The following is a 21,562-nucleotide window of genomic DNA, read 5'->3' on the forward strand; positions in this document are numbered from 1 at the left end:
CCTTCTGTGGGGCAGATGCTCTAAAGCAGTGTTCTTCAACCTTTTTACACCTATGGACCGGCGGAAATAAAATAATTATTTCGTGGACCGGCAAACTACTAAGACTGAAATTTTTTTTAAAAACATCGCCGCCCCGTCCCCCGCGAGTTTGGTCCCACAAACCATCTGATCCCATCCGCACAAGCCTCAAATAGTTATGATTTTATATTGAACATATTTTATTAAAGTATAAAAAGAAACAATATTCTATACAATTGTCATTTTATAAATACAAATAATACAGGGTAAAGATAAACAAAACCCCTGTCTCTCCTCCCCTTCACATATATCCCCTCTACTATCAAGAAAACTGAATAAGCCAAATTATTACAGATTGCTACACAAATATCATGTAACAGAATACCACAGTCACACATGACAGGAATGGTGTTAGGGGAGTGGAACTAGGGCAGCTGCCCCCTGGTCAGAAAGAGCCCTAAGCCAGCTGGAAGCTAAAGAGGCACTGCCTGGGCTTTGCACTCCCCAGTTATGTCTAGCAAGATACATATTTCAAATCTGATATATTTGAATCACAAGATAGAAATAAAATTATTTTTTTCTACCTTTTGTCGTCTCTGGTTTCTGCTTTCATTGCCTTTTCACTCTCTTCCATCCAGCGTCTGCCCTAAGAACATAAGAATTGCCACTGCTGGGTCAGACCAGTGGTCCATCATGCCCAGAAGTCCGCTCACGCGGCGGCCCTCTGGTCTAAGACCAGCACCCTAACTGAGACTAGCCCTACCAGCGCATGTTCTTGTTCAGCAGGAACTTGTCTAACTTTGTCTTGAATCCTTGGAGAGTGTTTTCCCCTATAACAGCCTCTGGAAGAGCGTTCCAGCTTTCTACCACTCTCTGGGTGAAGAAGAACTTCCTTACGTTTGTACGGAATCTATCCCCTTTCAACTTTAGAGAGTGCCCTCTCGTTCTCCCTACCTTGGAGAGGGTGAATAGTGTCTTTCTCTACTAAGTCTATTCCCTTCAGTATCTTGAATGTTTCGATTATGTCCCCTCTTAATCTCCTTTGTTCGAGGGAGAAGAAGCCCAGTTTCTCTAATCTTTCGCTGTACGGCAGCTCCTCCAACCTCTTAACCATCTTAGTCGCTCTTCTCTGGACCCTTTCGAGTAGTACCATGTCCTTCTTCATTTACGGTGACCAGTGCTGGACGTAGTACTCCAGGTGAGGGCTTACCATGGCCCGGTACAGCAGCATGATAACCTTCTCTGTCTCTTCAGTCCAGCATCTGCCTCTTCCATTCACTGTCTGTCTTTCCCTGTCATCTCTCCTCCTGCCCTCCCCCCCATTTTGGTCTGGCATCCATCATCTTCCTTCTGTTTCCCTCATGGTCTGGCATCTCTGTCCTTCCCTCCCCCCTGTGGTTTTTAGCATCTCTCTCTTCTCATTTCCACAACTCAGATCTGATATCGTTTTTTGCTCCCTCTTCCCTTTTCTTCTCTGGTCTTCCTTCTCTATTTTCTGCCTCCATCTAAATTAAATTCTTTCTTACTATTTAGTCCTGTTTCCTCTTTTCACTTGTCACCCCTTTCCCTCACCCCTCCATTATCTTACTATTTTCTTCCCCCTTTATTTATCTCCTCCTTCCATCTAGTATGTGTTCTTTCCCCACTTCCATTCAGCATCTGCTCTCCCCTCTCAACTGACATCCATCTGCTTTCTGCTCTCTCTCCCTTCTTCTCACTTCCATCATCTGTCCCCTTCTCTCTTTCATCTCCTCCATTCCATCATCTGCCCCTTCTCTCTCCCCCCCAACTTCCATCATCTGCCCCCCTTCCCCTCACATTTGCGGGTCACTTTCTTTCCCCTGAGGGTGGCTCATGTCAGAGGGGAAGCTTTGGCCGAGCAGAACCGCTTGCAAGGAACAGTGGAACTTACTTGATGTTGATGCTGGGGCCCGTTGCCGTTTGAAGAAAAAAAAAAAAAAAAAGGGACCTGCAAAGTTGAGAGGAAGGGATACCTCCAGGACAGCTGCTCTTTGCCCTCCTTCAGCGGCCCAAGAGTCTTTAGGCAAGCGGCAGCTGTGTGTGCTTTTAACTTCGGCACAGAGCTGCCCCTAAGCAGTAGTTTAGTGTGGTTTCATGAGGCAGCCTCGGGGCCTTTGCTAGGCTGGCCCACATCGCATCATCGAAGCGGGCCGACCTAGCAAAGGCCCCGAGGCTGCCTCATGAAACCGCGCTAAACTACTGCTTAGGGGCAGCTCTGTGCCAAAGTTAAAAGCACATAGAGCTGCCGCTGCTGGTCGGGAGGTGCGGAGACAAGGCAGGAAACATACGTTGCAGGAGTCCCGACGAAGGCAGGAGTCCCGGCACAGCGATGGCAACAGGAAGTTGCAAGTCAGCTGACGCCGGCACTTTCATTGCGGTGGGGACCTGAATCCTTCGTGGACCGGCAAGAATTTTTTGCGGACCGACGATTGAAGAACTGTGCTCTAAAGCATACTGTTTAAGGCTGGTTGTAACCAGTCTAGCTTTTGAGTTCAGCCTCCAATGCACAGAAGGGTTCTCGGTGGCTTTTACCAATAGCAGTGACAGCCACTGAGACTCCTATGTATTACAAGGAGCTCATTAGTATTGAAATGAGCACTCTATATAATGAATAAGAATAGCTTTATTGTGTTTGACCCAGTATCCGTCTTCACGGAGGCCAATCCAAGTCACAAGTAGCTGGCAAAAACCCAAATAGCAGCAGCATCCCATGCTACCGATCCAGGGCAAGAAGTGGGTTCCCCTATGTCTGTCTCACTGCAGACTATGGACTTTCCTCCAGGAACTTGCCCAAACATTTTTTAAAACAAGCTACATTAACTGCTCTTACAACAGCAAGGAAAACCCATCTTTTACTGTGTAAACTTTTATGGCAGATCTAAGCTCTCATAGCCTTACTTTACTGTCAGTGCCTGAGCACTGATTGGCTCAAACACAGGTCAGGAAAGAAAGGCAATTAGAACTCAGACCCACAAAGAAAGTCCCTGGGGAGCCAGTGGAACCCCTCTGCTCCCCCTGGCGGTTGGACTCTGAGCCCTCCTCCCGCCCCCTCCCTGAAGCTACATCACATTCTGAAACCCTCCCCCCTCACTGTCCCTGGGCCCTCCAATAATATCTGCCAATTTCTTCCCTCCTGCTGAGCTCCCCCCTCAAACCCTGGTAGTCTAGTGACTGGGCCAGATGCCCCCCCTCCCCCGTAGCATTTTCAGAAGAGCATCAGGAGAGATGCCTACTTCTTCTTGCCTCTTCAAAATGGCAGTGCCCTTCCCTGTCCGGTGCATCTTAGAATGTATTAGGAAGGGCCTAAATACCATATAAGGAGAAAAGCTCCATCAAATTTATTTATTTATTTAATTCATTTTCTATCCTTTCCTCCCCAAAGAGCACAGAAAGGGTTACAGGTTAACATCCTATATAATAAAACCTTACCCGCGCATGCGCTTTTAAAACTGCGTGATCCCTGCCGCTGTGATTTCTGATCCGTGGCCGTGTTCCATTTTAGAACGCGGCGGCAGGGATCACTCTAGCTACTCCTCTCCTCCCGCCCTCACTCATCAACTGCTGGAGGAAGTGCAGGCAAGCTCTCTCCCTGCCCGCATCCTCGCCGTCCCGATTGGTGCTAGCGGCGGCTGCCGGGAGAAGGGCTTCGTGGACCGCCACCACCTGCCAACACTTTCACAGTCTCCTGAGCCGCGTCCTCGCCACCCCGATTGCCGGCCCCAGTGGCCACTGCTGCGCTCAGGGTGAAACTGCTTCCAACGTCTTCATTCTTCCGGCGTATGCAGGCATGTCGGTGGTGGCAAAGGAGGGTGTCGTGCGACTCAGGTGGGGATCGGAAAGGGTAAGGGAGCCGGCCAGAAACGAGTCAGTGGGGGTTGGGCTGCGAGGGGAGAGAAGCGATCTGCCTCGGGTGCTTCAAGGCCTGGCTTCTTCGGGCAACAGCCGTGTTTACAATTTGATGCTGTTGCCAGCTTCAGGCCTTCCTCTCTGGCGGGTCCTGCCTACTTTCTGTTTTCATGAAGACCCGACCCGACAGAGAGGAAGACTTGAAGCCGGCAACAGCAATGAATTGTGAATGCTGCTGCTGCCTGATGAAGTTCAAGGAGGAAAGGGAGCAGAGGGGAAGAGAATGGCTTGGAGGGAAGAAGAGATGGCAGGGCATGGAGGGAAGGAGGAATGTATGCCAGACCAAGGGAAAAGGAAGGGGGAAAGGAAGGAGGAGATGCCATATGGAACAGAGAGAGAGAGGGCGGACACTGAATGGAAAGAGAAGAGAGGGCAGTGAATGGAAGGGGCAAGACAGAGGGTGAACAGTACACGGAAGGGGTAGAGAGAGGGAGACAGACACTGAATGGAAGTGTGGGGGAGAGGAGGGACAGCTGCTGAATGGAAGTCTGAAGGACAGGGAGAGCAGACGTTGGAAGGAAGTGGGGAGGAGAAAGAAAAAAGGACACATGCAGGATTGAGGGAAGAGGATAGAGTTAGAAATAAAGATAGGCAGACAGGGGGCCAGGGAGAGACAGACAGAAAGAATGACAGACAGACAGACAGCATCCAAGGAGAGAGAGACAAATTTTAAAAAAACCAGACAGACAGACATGTACTCTAGTACCCGTTAATGTAACGGGCTTAAACACTAGTACATAATATAAAAAGGAGGAATTTTCTACCTGTACAGATAAGATAGGCGACTAATTTGATGTTTTCTGTATATGTTATATATGTTTACTCTAAATATTCAATACACCTAACTATTCTCCCTTTTACCTATTTTAAATTTTATTGTTAACCGGTCAGATATTCGTTTTATGATCGGGATATTAAAAACTAATAAAACTTGAAACTTGAAACTTCAAAGATTTCTTAATTAGAAAGGTCTTTAATAGTTTAACTGTTAGACAGCATATGAACAATTTGGATTTTACTGGCCTCTCAGTCTTGTAAACTATGCTGAACTCATGAGACTAGTGCGGTATATAAGCAACCAATACACTGTTTGAGGCAGTAGTTGGGGCGATTTGGCTATTCTGCTAGTGATTTTTTTTTTCTCTTTTGACATTTTTTTCCTCTTTCTAACAAGTCCCAACATACATAATGATTTCTATTGTATGTTTTTCTTTTCTATAACTATTTAATAATCATCAAAGTGGTTTACAATACTACCTGGTTTTTATATTGAATAGCAGTATATTAAGGGTTGTATTAAACATACTCCTATCCCTTCCCTTACTTATTTAATCCTATATAAGATCTTTCCAGTAGTGGTAAGGATTGTGCAAATGATAATTCTATAGCACTAGGAAATATGCAGAGCATTCTGTAGGCATACCACAAGAGGAATCCCTGATATGTGGAGCTTTCAGCCTAATCAAGGCACTGATAAGACAAGGTGCTAGAAATTGTACAAAACATGGGTGAAATACGGATATAACCGGGACCAGCTGATGCTTAAAGACTTAAAAGCAATCTCATAGTGGTGGCCATTTTGAACTACCAGAACGTGATGTCGATAGGGAGCTGAGGCCAGTGAGAGCAGGAGATGGAAGATGCTGTTCATGCTGGTGAACATTTTAAAGGCACACAGGGGTGGGATGGGTGCTCGAGTGGCAGGGAAAAGAAGGGGGGGGGGGGCGCATGATGCAGTGATGCCAGACGCCACTGCCATAGGCGCCTCCCTCCCTTGCTATGCCCGGATGCCAGATCATTGTCTGGTGAGGGGAAAGGAAAGAGAGAAACTGAGACTGCAGGGAGAGTCAGCCAGTAGGGAGAACATGGGGAGTGGGTGGTAGAGAGATCACTGCAGGAACTGTCAAAAGTGTCTGAATGGCATTCTACCTTATTCCTGCGCCTATTAAGCCCCACTTATGCCATTTCTGGCTGGCATCATTATGGGTACCTAGATGTTGGGCACATTGATATTGGGTTATTCTAGTATTCTATAACAGAATCTAGGTTTCTTGATAGGCTCCTACCAGGTGTTTAAATGGAGGTGGCCAGTTATAGAAAAGGCTTGGGCAGATGAGCAGGAGGAAGGAGAAGGAGTTTACAAGGGAAGAAAAGCAGGCAAATGATAGAGAGAGAAGAGGGGGAAAAAGAGCAGAAGGGAGCAGAGAACGAACTAGGGGAAGTGGCGAGAGTTAGATCCGCCCCCCCCCGACATCACCCACCAAAGCTCCCCCTTAAAAGGGGAAGAGCCAATGGTGCTCAGCAGTTCGGCGTGCGTCAAAGGCACTCGCCTTAGCGAGAGCGCCTATACGAAGGGCCTTAAGAAGGAACGAGTCACTGAAGAAGAAATAGAGGACAACCATAGCAGATGTAGAGGACAGCCACAGCAGACGCAGAGGACGCTGCATAAGGAAGCAGGGAGAAGCCACTTCAGACAACAGACCAGCAAGCGGACAACAATGGAAGCAACAGACAGAAGCAGGAAGTTGAGCTACCCAATTTTTTGTACCGTCTACCATATGTATGACTACCTCCCCTCTGGGAGGCGGTCTTATGTATGCATACGATGCGGACAACTGGAGAGCTTGAAGAAACAAGTCAGACTCCTGGAAGGCAGACTACTGGAACTAGAAGCACTTCGAGCAGTGGAGGAGGAAGACAGAGAGGCAGAGAAGGTCAAGACAGAGGAAACCATTGAGGAAGAAGTCTGGGAGTTAGAGAAGTTCATCGAGGAGGCATACAGGGAGGCTGTGGAAAATCACCAGTGACAATGGAACGGCCAAGATACACCTACAGGGAGTGAGGACCACCTGGAGGACAACCACAAGGAAGAAATAGATGACACAGCAGTGAGATCTGGAAACAGCAGAGGGAACCCACAGGAAGATGAGTCCAGTGCAAGCCAACGCAAGGAGGAAGGAAGATGGAAGTGCACAGAGGACAATGGACCTATGGCTGGAGAGATGGTCATACACCAGGGATACGGACCTGCGGCTAGAGAGGCAAGAAAAGATAAAGAGGACAGTGATCGTCGTGGGAGACTCCATCATCAGACAAGTCGACAGCTACATAGCGGGAGGAAGACAGGATCGGCTGGTGACCTGCCTATCAAGAGTCAAGGTAGAAGACATAGTGAGCCACATTGACAGGATCATCGACAGCATAGAAGAGGAAGATACAGCGGTGGTGATCCATGTGGGGACAAAGAACGTGAGCAACATGAACTACAGCAGAGAAGGACTGAAGGATAAGTTCCGGATGCTAGGAGGGAAGCTGAAGACCAGAACGCAGAGGGTAGTGTTCTCAGAGATCCTGCCGGTACCCAGGGCCGACAAGAAGAGGCAGATGGAGCTGCAAGTAGTCAACGCATGGATGAGGCGCTGGTGTGAGGAAGAAGGATTCCACTTAGTGTGTAACTGGACAACATTCTGGGGGAAGAGCAAGCTATTCAGGAAAGATCGACTCCACCTCAGCAGAGATGGAACAAGGCTACTTGCAAGCAACATCAAGAGAGAAATTGAGAAGTTTTTAAACTAGGAAGAAGGGGAAAGCCGACAGTCGACCAAGAGTCGGTTCGGGAACCGGTATACCCAGAGGATACTGTGCAGAAAGATAGCGGGGAAGACTCACGGGATCATAAGCAAGATAGAAATCCTGATGGATCGAAAAGGACACAAGAGGGAAGAATTTGCAAGAAAGTAACAGGCCGCAAACTCAAGTGTATGTACACAAATGCAAGAAACCTAAGAAACAAGATGGGGGAATTAGAAGCTATGGCACAAAAAGATAACCTTGACATCAGCGTCACGGAAACATGGTGGAATGAGGAAAACACTTGGGACACTGTGCTACCGGGATACAAGCTATACCGCAGAGGCAGAGTAGGTCAAAAAGGTGGGGATATTGCCCTATACATCAAAGAAGGAATTGAGTCTACCGGAGAAAACATGCTGGAAACGAAAAATAAGGTAGAGTCTCTATGGGCCAAAATTCCAGGAACAAAAGATCGGCATCTACTACCGACCCCCAGGGCAGTCCAAATAAATTGATGGAGAAATGACGGATGAGATTAAACACAACTTCAAGGGAGGCAATGGAGTTATCATGGGTGGCTTCAATTATCCGGGGATAAACGGGAACCTAGGCACCTCAGGTTGCAATAGGGAGACCAAGTTCCTGGATGCTGTAGGCGATTGCTTCCTGGAACAACTTGTCAAGGAAAATACGAGAGGAAATGCAATTCTGGACTTAATTCTAAATGTGGACTGCGAGGACCAGCGCAAGGTGTATAAGTAGAAGGAACGCTGGGAAGCAGTGATTACAATATGATCCGCTTCGACCTGGACACAGGGGCAAAACATTGATCCAGAACGTTGGCTACAGCACAGAACTTCCGAAAAGGGAATTACGAAGAGATGAGACTCATAGTGGGGAAGAAGATTAAGAAGAGATTAGCACTGTAAAAATGCTAGAGCAAGCATGGTGATTTTGTGTCACCGAGACACAAAATCTATATATACCGTGTATCAACAAGGGATCCAAGAGGAAAAGGAACAAGGAACTGGCATGGCTCACTGTAGCGGTGAAGGAAGCGATCAGAGACAAGAAGACTTCGTTTAAGGAATGGAAAAGGTAAAAAACGGACGAAAACTGGAAAAGACACAAACAATATTAAAGCAAGTGCCACAAGGTGGTAAGAAGGGCCAAAAGAGACTATGAGGAAAAAATAGCCAAGGAGGCGAAAAAATTTCAAACCATTCTTTCAATATATTAAGGGGAAACGACCCGCAAAGGAAGCGGTGGGGCCATTGGATGACCATGGGATAAAGGGAGTGCTAAAGGAGGACAAAGCCATCGCCGACAAACAACACATTTTTTGCGTCTGTATCTACCGAAGAGGATATGCACAACATACCGGAAGCCAACAGGCTATACTCAGGAAATAAGGACGGGAAATTGACAGGGGTGACAGTCAGTCTAGAAGAGGTATGAAAGCAGATTGTTAGGCTCAAAAATGATAAATCTCCAGGACCAGATGGCATCCATCCGAGGGTCATCAAGGAACTGAAAGGGGCAATAGCTGAACTGCTTCAACTAATAGCCAATCTGTTGATCAAATTGGGAAGGACTCTGGAAGACTGGAAAGTGGCGAATGTCATGCTGATCTTCAAGAAAGGTTTAAGGGGAGATCCGGGAAACTACAGACCAGTGAGTCTGACCTCAGTACCGGGAAAGATGGTAGAGGCACTGCTAAAGGACAGCATCATTGATAAATCTGATGAGGACCAGCCAGCACAACTTCAGCAAGGGGAGATCTTGCTTGACGAACTTGCTGCACTTCTTCGAGGGAGTAAACAGGCAGATAGACAAGGGTGAGCCTGTCAACATTGTATATCTGGATTTTCAGAAGGCGTTTGACAAGGTCCCGCATGAACGACTGCTTCGAAAAATTGTGAGCCATGAAATCGAGGGTGAAATAATCATGTGGATTAAAAACTGGTTGGCAGATAGGAAACAGAGAGTAGAGTAGGGGTAAATGGACAATACTCGGATTGGAAAAGCATCATGAGTGGAGTGCCACAGGGTTCAGTGCTTGGACCCGTGCTCTTTAACATATTTATAAACGACCTGGAAATTGGTACAACGAGTGAGATGATTAAATTTGCAGACGATATGAAGTTATTCAGAGTAGTGAAGACACAGGAGGATTATGAAGACCTGCAACGTGACATAAAGACCCTCAAGAAATGGGTTGTGACATGGCAAATGAGGTTTAACGTGGATAAGTGTAAGGTGATGCATGTCGGTAATAAAAATCTTATTCACGAATACAGGATGTCTGGTGCAGTACTTGGAGAGATCCCTCAAGAAAGAGACTTAGGAGTACTGGTCGACAAGTCAATGAAGCCATCTGTGCAATGTGCGGCGGCGGCAGAAAGGACAAACAGAATGCTGGGAATGATTAATAAGGTTATCATGCCACTGTACCGGGTTATGGTATGCCCTCACCTGGAATACTGCGCCAAGCAATGGTCGGCGTACATGAAGAAGGACACGGTACTACTCGAAAGGGTCCAGAGAAGCGCGACTAAAATGGTTAATGGGCTGGAGGAGTTGCTGTACAATGAGAGATTAGAGAAACTGGGCCTCTTCTCCCTTGAAAAGAGGAGACTGAGAGGGGTCATGCTAGAAACATTCAAGATAATGAAGGGAATAGACTTAGTAGATAGAGATAGGTTGTTCACCCTCTCCAAGGTAGAGAGAACGAGAAGGCACTCTCTAAAGTTAAAAGGGGATCGATTCCGTACAAACATAAGGAAGTTCTTTTTCACGCAGAGAGTGGTAGAAAACTGGAACGCTCTTCCGGAGGCTGTTGTAGGGGAAAACCCCCTCCAGGGATTCAAGATAAAGTTTGACAAGTTCCTGCTGAACCAGAACGTACGCAGGTAAAGCTAGTCTCAGTTAGGACATTGGTCTTTGACCAAAGGGCTGCCGTGTGAGCGGACTGCTAAGCACAATGGACCACTTCAGTGGCAATTCTTATGCCCTATATTATGCAGTGAGCTGGGTTTGTGGTTAAAAAAATTAAAAGAATGAGTGTCCCTTTTGGACAGTGATGGAAAGAAAATTACCATATTTTTTTGCTCCATAAGACACACTTTATTCCCCCAAAAAGTGGGTGATAATAAGGGTGTGTCTTATGAAGCGAAAATACATCCCCCAACGGTACCTTTAAATTGGACGGCTGCCTGCTGAGTATGTCTGGGCCAGCGGTGCTGGTGCCTGGGCCCATAGCACTGCCAGAGTTGGAAGGCTGCCTGCTGATTGCCGGCGGCACACTGGCGCGCTGCTGCATGGGCACTCTCCATTTCCTGAATAGCTGTTGTCAGTCCCACGAGAACTGGCGGCAGCTGTTCGGGAGGGGTGGTGCGCGCCCACTCACTGGCACGCATGTGTGCTGCTGGCCCTGATGTTCTGGTGGTCGGTGAGTTTGGAAGGTGTCGCGGGCCGGGGCATTGACATGCTTGTGCACCGCTGGCCTCCTTTCCATGTCAGCATGTAATGAGAAGAGAAAGTGAGGAGAGTGTCACCCACACTTCCTTTCTTATTTTGAAAGGTACAGACAGTAAACTCTAAACCAGAGTGGGAGTTTATGTCTCTGTGATCTTCCCTCTTTTGATGCAGAGAAACTGAAAGACTAATCTAGAAAACAGTTGAGTGATTTGTTGACCTTTATTCCTGGTTTCTGCAAATTGAGATGAGCAGCAAAAGGGACTGGAGAACTGAACTTCATAGGCCAAACAGGGGCCTTTCTCCCTCGCCACTAGCACATTTTGGAATAGCCACCAGTGTGATGGTACTGTGGCACCATGTGGACTCGGGAGGAGTTATGGCTGTGAACCTGAAACACTACATTCTGGAGGAAGTGGTGGCTGGATGGCTGTCAAATAACAGGTTTTTAAAAAGTGCTTTGAAGTTTTTAACTTTCAAATTAAAGGGTAACGTTGATGCTTTTACGGGCTCCAGAGGTTACTGCTGCTAACTACTGCCTCTGGAAATTGTATACCTTATCTGGCCTGACTTCCCTTCTATGAATAGGGCTGGCGCAGAGTGAAAGTGTTTGGCTGCAGGGCCCTGTGCAAGATACTGAAAGACGTGTATTTTAAATATATTTCAGTTAGCAAAATGATGTAGAAGGGAGGGAGGACACGGTGCAGAGCTTGGCGGAGAGTGATGGGGGTTGGGTACAGAGCTTGGTATATATTAGTTTACAATTGGTTCAGAATGTTTTTTTTCTTGTTTTTCTACTCTAAATCTAGGGTGTGTCTTATGGTCAGGTGCGTCTTATGGAGCGAAAAATATGGTAGTCTGTCTTTCCTTATTTTATTCCAAGAATAGTTTCTACAAAATCAGTGGAAAATTGAGCATTAATTTAAGAACATAAGCAGTGCCTCCGCTGGGTCAGACCTAAGGTCCAACATGCCCAGCAGTCCGCTCATGCGGCGGCCCATCAAGTCCAGGACCTGCATAGTATCCTCTATCAATCCCCTTTTCCTTCAAGAAATCATCCAATCCCTTCTTGAAACCCAGTAGCATACTCTGTCGTATCACACTTTCTGGAAGCGCATTCCAGGTGTCCACCACCCTTTGGGTGAAGAAGAACTTCCTAGCATTGGTTCTGAATCTGTCCCCTCTCAATTTTTCCAAGTGCCCTCTCGTTCTTGTAGTTTTTGAGAGTTTGAAAAATCTGTCCCTCTCCACTTTCTCCATGCCTTTCATGATCTTGTAAGTCTCTATCATGTCCCCTCTAAGCCTCCACTTCTCCAGGGAAAAGAGGCCCAGTTTCTCTAATCTTTCGGTATATGATAGGCTTTCCATGCCCTTTATCAGTCACGTCGCTCTCCTCTGAACCCTCTCGAGTATCCCATATCCTTCTTAAGATACGGCGACCAATATTGGATGCAGTACTCCGGATGCGGGCGCACCATTGCCCGATATAACGGCAGGATAACGTCTTCCATTCTGATGGTAATACCTTTCTTGATTATACCTAGCATTCTATTCGCCTTCTTAGAGGCCGCTGCGCACTGTTCCGACGGCTTCATTGTTTTGTCCACCAGTACCCCTAAGTCCTTCTCTAGGCCACTTTCCCCCTTTACCCTCCCCCCATTGTATAGCTGTGCATAGGGTTTCTGTTTCCTACATTTCTCTACATTAAACGTCATCTGCCATTTATCTGCCCACTTTCCCAGTTTGTTCAGGTCCCTTTGTAAATCTTCACAGTCCTCTTTATTCCTAACCCCACTGAAAAGTTTTGTGTCATCTGCGAATTTTATAACTTCGCACTTCAGCCCTGTTTCTAGGCATATGCTTCCAAAATACTGCTATTAGATAACCCAAGGTTTAAAGTTAACCATTCTTGCTTGAATTGGCTGGAGTGGCATAGACGAGGCATATGGACATTGGATCAGATATTGGAAGAAAAGATTTGACTTTGCAAGATATTATATGCTCCACTACCCTGTGTAGCTCCACTACCCTGCTGTTCCCCTTATAAGTTCCTCTCTTCCTATCTCACTGACTTTGATTCCCAACTTTCCTACTTTCTTGAAACTTCATCTCCTTCCCTCATCCTTGGTGACTTTAACATTCATACTAATGGGGGAGGAGCTTGGATAAGATGGCTGCCTGAAGTCTCCACAAAACCGTCGTGCCAACAAATGGTTTTATGGTGAAGAGGAAGTCTAAGACCTGGGTCTTTCCATCAGTACCTGGGTCTGCTAATTTACCTGGCCCGATGGATCAGTTTGTGGAGCGGGGATCCGCTATTGCTCAGGAGGATAATGCTTCGGCGCGAGGAAGGAGTCAGATGGATGATCTCCAAGTCTCATTCGAAGCAGTCAGCTTTTCTCCTGAAGATTGAAGCCCGCCAACGCAACCGCAATTGCACTCGGCGTCTTTTTTAACACTGGGAGGTGAAAGCGAGGAGGCTTTGTTTTGCGGAGGTGGCCAGCAGAGTTGGCTTGCGGCCCAAACAGCTCCCTTAAAGACATTGATGGGGTCGGAAAGGACTGGCTTAACACCGGGGGGAAACCAAAAGGAAACCCAGAAAGCTATTCCTAGGGTCTCTAATTTAGTGAGTACTGATAGTTCGGGACAGCATGCAAAGTTAACTTTATTGCCTAGACCAGCTGTGGTTAACTTAGATACAATTTAGGATGCAATAGGAGCATTACAGATTTCGTTGGGGACTCAAATCCAGCAGATTTCTTCTCACTGTAAAGAAATATTATCTGACTCGATGGTAATTAAAGAAAGAATTAATACCTTGGAAAATAAAGTGACTTGAGTTTAATGCCTAAGGACAAACTTAGATTAAAGAAAGTGGGAACATTCACTACAAACTTGAGATTATGGAGAACAGTATCAGAAGACATAATTTAAGATTAATAAACTTTCCTAAAATGATATCTGTAACAGCTATTGACATATTTAAGAAGTATCTGTCTGAAGTGTTAAAAATTCCTGAAACTTCCTACCCACCAATATAAAAAATATACTATCTTCCACAGGGGAAGAAGAAGAAGAGTTTGCCAGCCCAGCAGGGTCTATCTTTAGACAGTCTGGACTTAAACATTCTTGAAAGATTGGATATGGAGGCAGTTGTACTAACAACATTGTTAATACAGTTGGCACTGGACTCTGATAGGGAATGTTTATTGAATTTTTTTTTTCAAATACCAAAATGTGTTGTTTCTAAATAAAAAAAATCCGTATATACCCGGACGTGGCTAGGGTCACCCAGAAAAAGAGACAACAATTTTTATTGTTATGTCCTCAAGTTCTACAGCTGGGAGCAAAGTATTTCCTTAGATACCCATGCAAATGTTAAATTAGATATGGGGGTTTTTTGAGCCTGTACAGTTAACTAAGGGCTCCTTTTACGAAGGTGCACTAGGGTTTTTAGCGCACACACATAATTACCGTGCACTATAGCGTGCGGTAGCCGAAAATCTACCACCTCCTAAAAATCTTCAAAGACTTCAGCGGATCCAGAACACTGTGGCTAGGTTGATCTTTGCAAAAAGATTGGTGCAGAAGGCACCGGAGGAGAACACAGGAGAGACAGATGGGAAGTGCAGGAGAAGGCAGATAGCAGAAAGCGGAGAGAAAGAGAGAAAGGAAGCAGAGGAGAAAGCAGGCAGCGTGGGGTAGGCGAGAGGGAGCTCTGCCCACCCCCCACGTGTCACCACCAGCGCGACCGGACTCCCCCTTGAAAGGAGGAGACCGCGGCAGTAGCTCCGGCCGGTGCAGGAGGTAGAAGGCACCGGAGGAGAACACAGGAGAGACAGAGGGGAAGCGCAGGAGAAGGCAGATAGCAGAAAGAGGAGAGAAAGAGCGAAGGGAAGCAAGGAGAAAGCAGGCAGCGTGGGGTAGGCGAGAGGGAGCTCCGCCCACCCCAACGCGTCACCACCAGCGCGACCGGACTCCCCCTTGAAAGGGGGGGAGCCAACGGTGCACAGCTGTTCGGCACGCAGCGAAGGCGAGCGGCAAAGGCGCTCGCCTTCGCGAGAGCGCCTTTGCAAAGAAGCCTTAAGAAGGAGCCAGGGAGCTAGGCCGACTAACAGAGAGCCCCAAATCGTAAGTTACAATCTTGTTTTTCACCTAGCCACACAACACACGCCTAAAATAAGCACTCGCAGAGAACTCAGCAACACTAGCACACTCACAACTAACAAGGAGGACAGCTAACAGGAAGTTAGGACTGCGACAGAAGGTTAGGACTGCGACTGCGACAGAAGGTTCCCATATAAGCACAGACAACTCAGAGGGGGAACAGGATATGATCGCCCACGAAAGCCAGAAGATGAGCTTTCCAGTCTTCTGCACTGGCTGCAATATGTATGACTACCTCTCCTCGAGGACTAGGGCATACATTTGCAGTCGATGCAAGGAGCTGGATAGCCTGAAACAGCAAGTCCGATTGCTGGAGGGTACTGTGATAGACCTAGAAGAACTCCTCGCCATGAAAGAAGAAAACCGCAAGCGGAAGTTGCTGGTGGAGTCCAGTACCAGCGAAGTGATTGAGGAATTGAAGAGATTCATCGAAGAAGCTCACCAGCAACTTGTGGAGGTTCCAGGGCTTGAGATTAGTACCCGAACAACCCAGGAGGAAGGCCCAGGCGATATGGAAGGAGACACCAATACAATTGACGGAGAGGCTGAAGCGGAGGTCGAGGATAACCGCACACCCAGCAGAGATGAGAGACCATCTGGGGATGCACCACAGAAGAAGGAAGCCAGGTCCTACATCATGGACACGGACTTACGACCCCCAAGGAGCCCCCAAATAAAGAAGATAGGGATCATCGTTGGAGACTCCATCATACGCAATGTGGACAGTCACATTGCAGGAGGAAGAGAGGATAGACTGGTTACCTGCCTGCCTGGTGCAAGAGTGAAGGATGTGGCCAGCAGGATCATAGACAGCACAGGAGGGGAGGACACTGCTGTGCTTATCCACGTGGGAAGCAATGATGTGAGTGGACGGAAGTACGACAGGGAGGAAATGAAGGACCAATTCCGCTCACTCGGAAGAAAACTGAAGGTCAGGGAGTTGAAAGTGGCCTTCTCCAAGATCCTCCCGCTACCGAGAGCAGTTGGAAAGAGACAGGATGAGCTGCGAGCAATCAACGCCTGGATGAGACAATGGTGCGAGGAGGAGGGTTTCGCCTTCGTGCGAAACTGGACGGCATTCTGGGGAAGAAGCAGATACTATAGAAAGGATGGCCTACACCTCACCAAGCAAGGAGCGAGAGTCTTGGCTGAGAACATGAAGAAGACCATTGAGAAGGCTTTAAACTAAGGATCAGTGGAGAGCCGACATTCGACAACCAGTTGATGGCCCGGACACCAGGAGACCCCAGAGATGGAACTACAAGTTACTGCTCAGTTAAAAGGGAAGAGCATGTTGAAACTGCAAGAGGCAAACAAAGAGCGCAAATAGTTACAAAAAGGGAGGTGAAGACAAAAAAGTCCAGGAAAGTAGCACAACGGGATCTCAAATGTATGTACACGAATGCCAGAAGCTTGAGAAACAAAATGGGAGAACTGGAAGCACTAGCAAGAAGAGAGGAACTGAATATCATTGGAATAACAGAAACATGGTGGAACGAAGAAAATGAATGGGACACAGTACTGCAGGGATACAAACTACACAGAAGAAATAGAACAGGACAAAAAGGAGGAGCTATTGCCCTGTATGTCCAAGAAGGAATAGAGTCTATCAGAGAAGGAGAGACGGAAGGAAAAAATAAACTGGAGTCCCTCTGGATAAAGATTCCTAGACAAAACGAAGCAGACACAAAAATTGGCCTCTATTATCGACCCCCAGGACAGATGGAGGAAGCAGACACAGAGGAAATCAACCATGGATGTAGAACAGGAAACGTAGCGATCATGGGAGACTTCAACTTTCCGGGGATAAACTGGAATCTGGGAACCTCAAACTGCGGCAGGGAAACAAAGTTCCTGGAAACGATAGGGGACTGCTTCCTAGAACAAATGGTGGGGGAACTGACAAGAGGGACCACAACCTTGGACTTGGTCCTAAATGGCATAACTGGAAGGACGACAGATGTAGAAGTCACGGCCCCGCTGGGGACGAGCGATCACAGCATGATCAATTTTAAAATTGGCATCGGGAAGGGGAAACCAACCAAGACCCAAACCACAACCTTTAACTTCAGAAAAGGGAATTATGACAGCATGAGAGCCATGGATAAAAAAACGGCTCAAGAAAAGGACGGCCGAAATCCAAACGGTCGATCAAGCATGGTCCCTACTAAAAAATACCATCACCGAAGCACAGAATCTCTACATTCCGCAGATATCCAAAGGAAGGAGAAACAAGAACAAAGGAGAACTAGCTTGGCTATCTAAAGAGGTGAAGGATGCAGTAAGGGAAAAGAGGAACTCGTTTAAAAAATGGAAACGTGAAAAAACAACGGAGGCCTGGAACTGTCACAAGGTTGACCAGAAAAAGTGTCACAAGGTGGTAAGAGACGCCAAAAAGGTCTATGAGGAAAAGATAGCACAAGAGGCCAAAAACTTCAAGCCCTTTTTTAGATATATAAAAGGGAAGAAACCAGCAAGAGAGGCAGTAGGCCCTCTCGATGACCAAGGAAGAAAAGGGTGCATCAAGGAGGACAAACAGATTGCGGATAGGCTAAATTCATTCTTTGCCTCTGTCTTTACCAATGAGGACACTGCAATAATGCCCGAAACAGGGAAGAGTATTCAAGGGAGAAATAGAGGAAAGCCTCACCACAGTGAATGTGGATTTGGACAAGATATACTATCAGATTGACAAACTAAAAAGTGACAAATCCCCTGGTCCTAATGGAATTCACCCGAGAGCGTTAAAGGAACTTAAGGTTGAAATTGGAGAACTATTACAAACCCTAGCTAACATGTCAATTAGAACCGGGCAAATACCGGACGACTGGAAGATAGCGAATGTCATCCCTAGCTTCAAAAAAGGATCGAGAGGAGAACCGGGCAACTACAGACCTGTGAGTCTTACGTCGGTTCCTGGGAAGATGGTTGAAGCACTCGTCAAGGTAGTATAGTGCAACACCTGGAATATCACAACCTGATGATAGCCAGTCAACACGGCTTCAGGAAAGGGAAGTCATGTTTGACAAATTTACTTCAATTTTTTGAGAAGGTGAACAAACAAATCGATAGAGGAGACCCGGTGGATATAATATACTTGGACTTCCAGAAAGCGTTCGACAAGGTTCCACACACAAGGCTTCTGAGGAAACTACAAAGTCATGGAATAGAAGGGAACATACTAAGATGGATAGGCAAATGGCTGGAGAACAGATTGCAGAGGGTGAGCATAAATGGGAAGTTCTCGGACTGGGAGAAGGTGACAAGCGGTGTGCCCCAGGGTTCAGTTCTTGGACCCATCTTATTCAATATCTTCATAAATGACCTGGAAGAGGAAACAACAAGTAATATAATCAAGTTTGCAGATGACACAAAACTATGTCGGGCAGTTGGGTCACAAAAGGACAGTGAAGAACTCCAGAAAGATTTGAACCAGCTAGAAAAATGGACGGAAAAGTGGCAGATGAAGTTTAATATAGAAAAATGCAAAGTGATGCACCAGGGGAGGAAAAACAAGGAGCATGATTATAAAATGTTAGGTGCAACATTGGGCAAGAGCGAACAAGAAACTGATAGACAGGACCCTGAAGCCGTTGGCTCAATGCGTAGCGGCGGCAAAGAAAGCAAACAGGATGTTGGGCATGATAAAGAAGGGAATCACGAGTAGATCGGCAGATGTCATAATGCCGCTTTACAGAGCATTGGTCAGACCACACTTGGAGTACTGTATCCAACACTGGTCTCCCTACCTAAAGAAGGATATAACCTTTCTGGAGAGGGTGCAGAGGCGAGCCACGAAGTTAGTAAAGGGTATGGAGAATCTGAGCTACAAAGAACGCCTCGGAAAACTGGGATTGTTCACCCTCGAGAAGAGAAGACTGCGAGGGGATATGATAGAGACTTAAAATACTAAAAGGATTCGACAAAATAGAGCAAGAAACATCGTTATTCACAATGTCAAATGTGACACGGACAAGAGGTCAAGAACTGAAACTGAGGGGCAACAGGCCCAGGACAGATGTCAGGAAGTTCTGTTTCACACAGCGAGTGGTGGACGCTTGGAATGCTCTCCTGGAGGAAGTTGTGACGGAGACCACCATTCTGGGATTCAAGGGCAAGTTGGATGTGCACCTTCTTGCAAATCACATTGAGGGATACGGGTTAACAAGGTCTTCATCAGGGAAAACCTAGCTTGGCCTCCACGTGTGTGGGTCACCGAACTAGATGGACCTAAGGTCTGATCCAGTGAAGGCATTTCTTATGTTCATATGATCATGTTTCCCCGCTTCTGTCAAAACTTCACTGGCTTCCAGTGATTTCTAGGATTCACTTTAAGTGTACCTGCCTAATTTTCAAGATCCTATATGGCATTCTTCCTCCCCTAATCCTACTATCCTGGAATTCTTCGAGACCTGATACTACCAGATCCGCCCACATACTCAAACTATCTTTCCCCTCGTTAAAAGGCGTCAGGTATGCAGGTAAATTAGGGAAATCCCTTTTCTTCAAATTCACTGAGCTTTGGAATAACCTCCCTGCCCCGCTGTGGAACCTGGGCTCATTCCAATTATTCCGAAAGCATCTGAAAACCTGGCTTTTCTCCAAAATGTAAAGCTATCTATTTAAAATGTAAAGCTAGCTATCCTCTTCATAACCTCTAATTTCTTATTATGTCCTTCCCTCATTTATTGAATTACCTGTAAACCGTGCCGAGCTCTATCTTTATGGAGATGATGCGGTATACAAACTTAAGATTTAGTTTAGTGGCTAGCGCGCTCTGGAATTTAATGCACGCTATTGCGTGCGTAAAGGCCCTAGCGCACCTTTGTAAAAGGAGCCCTAAATTTATTGCAGGAAAAGCAGTGGTATCCTCAAGTACTCCCTCAATTGTTTAATCATGTGCTTCAATTTTTTTTTTTTTAATTTAATATTTCTTTATTGGGCAAAAGCAACTGAACAGAAAACAAAGAGACAAAAGTGCATCCGCATAGTCTGCCACCCACCCCTTACGGGGCAGAATACAATCAGAACAAAACAAGTACCAAAGTAGGCAGATATCAAAATGGAAGCTGAAGCCCAATACAGTTTTCTTTTTTATAAACCAAATCCTCCCACCCCCCACAACAACCTAAATAACCCAAAGACAAAATACAGAGATGTAAACCACCAACCAAACCTCACCCCCCCCCAGACCTGTGTGGGAATCAGTCGATACGGAAAAGAGAAAAGGACAATACATAAGAAAGGAAAAAGAAGAAACAATGTCAATCATACGCCCATCTGGGAAAAGCAAGAAGGAAGAACAAAAGAAAGGGAGACAAAGCAAGACTCCCCATCAAAAGCAAAAAAGAAAGAAGGAAGGGTAAAAAAGTGAAAGAAAAACCTCCAAGAGTAAGTCTAAACACAGGGAGAGGCCACTCATAACCTCCCCATTAACAGTTGAGCAACAGGCTCCGCTCTCTGTGCGTAAGGGACAACCAGTACACCTCCCAGACATCCTGAAATTTAGTTCAAAGACGCTCCACGCGTGTCCCCACTGCCCTCCATTCCAAAAGAGCCAAATCAAAAAGTGATAATTGCCACTGGGAGAAGGAAGGAGCATGCGGCGCCCTCCAGGATATCAAAATGGCCCTCTTAGCCAGTAGGAGAGCTTTGAATACCATCATCCGCTGCCCAACAGAGCATCACGGTAAAGCAGCTCCATCATAAAATAGGGCAATGGTAGGGGTACATGCAGGCAACGAGGGAAACAAGGAGGACAGTGACGCCCACACCTGCTGCCAGAAGGCCCGGATCCTAGGACAAGTCCAGAACATATGCCCCAAGGTGGCAGAGGACGCCTGACACTTGGGACAACAGGCATGAGCAGCAAATCCCGCCCGATATGCTCTCTGCGGTGAGACAAAGGTACGATGAAAGAATTTATATTCCTGTTGTCTATGCAACATATTATAAGAGAGAGTACGGAGAAAGACAAAACAATGGGAAATCAAGGTGGATGGAATAGGACTCCCCAAGTCAACGCTCCATGCCCCTGCCAGCAAATCAGCCCGCTCCGTGGACTGAGAGAGCTGCGATGCATTGACAAAGAACCGCAGACGCAGGACCGAGTCCTCCCACAAAGCCAGACGCCGACCAAGACTCTTCGCTACCGAAGCACACAGGGAGGTCCCGTCAAGACTAAGAACATAATGCCGAAGCTGTAAATAACCATAGGCATCCACTCGATCTAGCCCGTATAAGGACGCTAGCTCGTCCGAAGAAAGAAGAGTTCCTTGCTCAGTAAGAGCATCCCCCACCCTACGAATCCCATGTGCATGCCAATGTTGGAAAACTCGATTATCCCTTCCCGGGCTAAATTGTAAATTCCCCACAATGGGCAACAGTGGGGAGATACTAT

At 46.7% G+C, this 21,562-nt stretch overlaps 1 protein-coding gene across 1 annotated transcript in view; it reads left to right on the forward strand.

Moving 5' to 3' along the window:
* Positions 1 to 21,562, forward strand: part of GOLM1 (golgi membrane protein 1) — a 242,290-nt gene that overhangs the window by 76,161 nt on the left and 144,567 nt on the right. The window lies entirely within an intron of this gene.

The sequence above is a fragment of the Geotrypetes seraphini genome, chromosome 1 (genome assembly GCF_902459505.1).
Source record: "Geotrypetes seraphini chromosome 1, aGeoSer1.1, whole genome shotgun sequence".
NCBI classification, from domain to species: Eukaryota; Metazoa; Chordata; class Amphibia; order Gymnophiona; family Dermophiidae; genus Geotrypetes; species Geotrypetes seraphini.